General features: G+C 32.6%; 1 pseudogene; it reads left to right on the forward strand.

The window, feature by feature from the left end:
- Window positions 1-2,270: 2,270 nt before the first annotated feature.
- Window positions 2,271-4,083, forward strand: LOC145006862 (cell division control protein 6 homolog B-like; annotated as a pseudogene).
- Window positions 4,084-4,363: the final 280 nt, after the last annotated feature.

The following is a 4,363-nucleotide window of genomic DNA, read 5'->3' on the forward strand; positions in this document are numbered from 1 at the left end:
TGAAATGAACTCTCTCCTAGATCCATTCAAAGTGTCTTTAATTCATAACTTGAACATTTTTCATATATCAACTTGAACTATTTAAAAGTACCCTAGATTTCAAACTTCCTAGAAAACATATAAAACCACATCCACCGACTAAAATCATCTACCAAGAGAATGAAATATTGCGTTCCTCTAATAGAGGTAGGTGTAATCGGACCGCATAAATCCACGTGAACAAGTTGTAGATGTTTTTCAGATCAAAAAATTACTTGATTTAGGAATGGAATTCATATTTTTTTTGGCAAGAATACATCATTCACACGCTTGGTTTGGGTGTTTAATCCTTGGAGCACCGGTTCTCATATTTCTTTCATAATTTTTTTTAAGGCATGAAAGCTAACGTGACCAAGTCAAGAGTGCCATATGCAAGTCAATTTGTCTTTTTGTTGCTAAAAGAAAAGCGGGTTTCCAATACTTAAAGGGGTTTTGTATAACTGGTTTGGTGATCTTTTAATTCTTAAATGTAGATTTTTGTTTCTATCAAACAATGTCAAGTCTAACCTTTCCATTATGATTCAACTTCTTTCTTCTATCATTTATCCAGGGATAATAATATTATATTTAATATAATACACTTCAAAGGTGGTACAGGCTCAACAAGTGAAAAAAATACAAATGGGCAACTTAGGTCAAAGTCAAACATCAGTCTCTTGTACATAAAGTAAAAAATGAATTTTCTAACAATGAAATTGATAAGTGTCAATGGCTTGTTTTATTAAACTTATATGTTTTTCAAAAATTAAGAACATTAAATATTTTTTTAATCAACATTTCCTCGATACCCTTTTAGAAAAATTATTTTGTTAAGTTTCAATTACTTGTAGATTTCCAGTTTAATAAATTACGTTATCGGTCCCGTATTGTTTGTTTTTCCAAAAATGTTGATTTGCGGAGGATGTTTTGGATGGAAAGTATGATGATGTTTTTAAAAATGCATTTATATGGTTGGAGGAATTTGATAAGGTTATTGCTCAGGTCGAGAAGATTGCTAAGGAATATGCCGAACAACTGTTTTACACTACTTTGCATATGACGTTATATTTTCAGTGTAATGAATTGTCATGCTTGTATATGTTATATTTCTTTGTATAATGAAATTATTGAATGTGATTTAATTAGAATATTAGTACATTTATAAAAATATATAATTCTATAAAAATCATAATTGTATATAGCAAAATTTCGACACACAAAATCGTATGTCATAAAATTATAACACACAAATGTTTGAGGCTTTAATGACACATTTGTGTCATATGCCATTTAGTGACAAGAAATGCATGTCATTAGAGACCTATTTTCTAGTAGCTAGTGTCCGGTCATATATGGTTTTGCTTATGTGACCGTATAAAATTTGTCAGTGGGAAGCCACATGCTCATCAAAACCCCATCGAACCCAAATAGGTAGTATGTATATATATATATATATATATATATATATATATATATATATATATATATATATATATATATATATATATATATATATATCTTTACTATATTATTAAGGATATTGCCTATTTCTTGAAAATTAAGAGGTACAACATATATTACCTCATGTACAATAGTATTAAGCACATAACCAATCTTATACATATTACACGACACTACACAGACCTTACCTAATCTCCTAAACCGCTTCTCATCGTCTTCACGAAAGATGCAGTCCACCTTTTCCGTCACACACAAGTAGCCCTAACCCTAGAAAACATAGATCAACCACGATCAACCAAGATTCTCGAGTAAGTTAAGGAATATCATCAAGAAAGAAAAGAGAAAATCCCACCGTCGCCACCTGACCTCGGATGGTACGCCATAGGATCTTCGAAGGAGCACGAAAGTGAATGGGACCTTGAGACAGCTTGGTATTCATACACTTACGGAGAGGTAGATCTCTTCAATGTGCACAGTGGCGAGCGTCCACCACTACCTACTTTATGCAAATACCTGATCAACGTCACCTGCGAAGCTTCCGCCTATGTTGTCGGAGTAGCCAGATGGTTTCCTTGATAAACCGGTCTGGAATCTAACAGGTTATCTTGATTTTCTTTTCATAATGTTGTTACCTAATGTGTGACCAGATCTATGAAATTCGTGTTCATTGGTGCGTATATTTTGAATTAAGCTGTTTTATTATGTAGATTCTGAGCAATTAAGTGTGGTCAAGGAAGAGAAGGCTGGGAGCTTGTACGTTTGTGGATGCCCAGACTGGAAAATCGCTTTCCATGGAAAACGTGAAGAAGTCTCTGGCTGTTTGGGCTAAAGAGGTAATCTCCATATGCTTGATTGTTCATTTTGTAATCTTACTGGAACTAATGCATTTACATAATTACTCACACGATCTAAAAGATGGAGATTATAATGAGTGGAATCATGTATTGTTTCCAGACAGGAGGTCAATTCCCAATCATATTGGGCATAAACTGTACTTCTCTCTCAACTACTTCAGAAATTTTCAACAAGGTAAAACCTTATCAATACATTGATATGAATTGGCTCATATGCAACCAACTTAGTGCTTACAAGCTAATGCCTTTAGCAGATACTTGGAAATAGTCAACCACATAAGAAGGTCAACAACCGTTCTACACCCTTAAGTCAAATCCAACAATTATATTCTCAAAAGCAACAGTCATGTGGCACAAAATGATGTAAGATGTATATGCCTTTTTTAGCTACATTTGAAAAATCCATCCAATTATAGCAATATGAATAGTTATTGATAAATGCTTTGTTAACAGGTTGGTTATTGTTGATGAATAACAGTCATCTCGCACAAAAATGATGTAAGATGTATATGCCTTTTTTAGCTACATTTGAAAAATTCATCCAATTATAGCAATGTGAATAGTTATTGATAAATTCTTTGTTAATAGGTTGGTTGTTGTTGATAAATTGGATTACTTGATTACAAAGGAACGGGTGGTGCTCTATGATTTATTTATGCTAACAACATTGCCCTTTTCAAAAATTATATTGATAGGTATGATTTGACATGGTTTTTTCAGTTTAATGTGCTCTTGATTTATCTATGTTTCTCATATTGGATCTTGTTTTACAGGTATAGCTAATGCAATTGACTTAGTTGCAATCTCTAAATTGTGAGTTACAATCTCTAAACTATGTTGCTATTTATTGAATTTAGCCAAATAGGTATATGCTCTTTTTTGGATTTTTGTTGATGAATGTTTTCTATAATTGTTTCTACTAGGCAAACCAATGGTCTTGTCTTTTCGAGCATACACTATGGATCAAATCATCATGATTCTCAAACAACAACTAATGGTCAATATTATTTATTAATCTTTTTAGCACTCTTGATTTTACTTTTTTTTTTCTTTTGAGTTGCTTAATTTTCTGCAAAATGTTTATATTTTGATGAATATCTTGTTTCATCAGGCACTTCCTTACACTGTTTTCCAGCCACAAGCACTAGAACTTTGTGCAAGAGTGAGTATGTTGTGCACCACATTATTATATGTATTTGCCTTCTATTTTTAATGTCAAAATTTATAAGACTTGACTTAACTTAAATATTGATTGGCAGAAAGTTGCAGCTTCATCTGGAGATATGAGGAAAGCTCTTGGTATCTGCAGGTTGACATATTCTCCATTTTTTTAAATGTTTTATTGCCTAAAAAGTCTCTCAAGGTTTCATATATTTGGATTAAACTGACGCTTTTATCCTTGGTTTTCAGAGGTGCAATTGAGAGGCTGGAAGCAGATCTTAGAGAATCTATTTCTACTTCAAATCTATCCTCCATGGTAAACATTTCTTCTATTTAGTCCTTAAATAAATTTGGCAACTAAACTCTGATTTCTGCTTTTTCAAGTGTTGGTTAAAATCTTATACTTTTTGTTTCTAAATCTTCAATTTATGAAGTCACATCAAAGTATGAAATACCACAGGAAGAACTTGAGGGTGGTGTTAAGACTTTATCGCAGAAATTATCAGCAGCTCTTCTAAATATCAATAGCAAGGAAGACTTGGTCAAACAACATTCAAAAGTAGCAGAGGAAGCAGTTGAAGGTATCTAAAACTCTTAACTACTTTATATGTTCCAAAAACACCATCTAACCATTATGCCCTTCACTCTTTTGTGAAAAATGACATGAATGTCCTTTTCATTCTCATCATCGAGAGTAGCCTAGAAAGTTTGTCAAGTCTAGTCCTGTCTATTCCAGTCTTGTCATACATTAAGGTCAACGACCTAATTTTGGAACTTTGAACTTGAAATGGAACAATTAACTTTAGACTCGGAAATATTGGTTTCAATCTCACTACCAAAGTATTTTCGTCTTTTCCTTCTTTTTTTAC

Source organism: Lactuca saligna, chromosome 7 (genome assembly GCF_052625555.1).
Source record: "Lactuca saligna cultivar CGN05327 chromosome 7, ASM5262555v1, whole genome shotgun sequence".
In the NCBI taxonomy this organism is placed as follows: domain Eukaryota; kingdom Viridiplantae; phylum Streptophyta; class Magnoliopsida; order Asterales; family Asteraceae; genus Lactuca; species Lactuca saligna.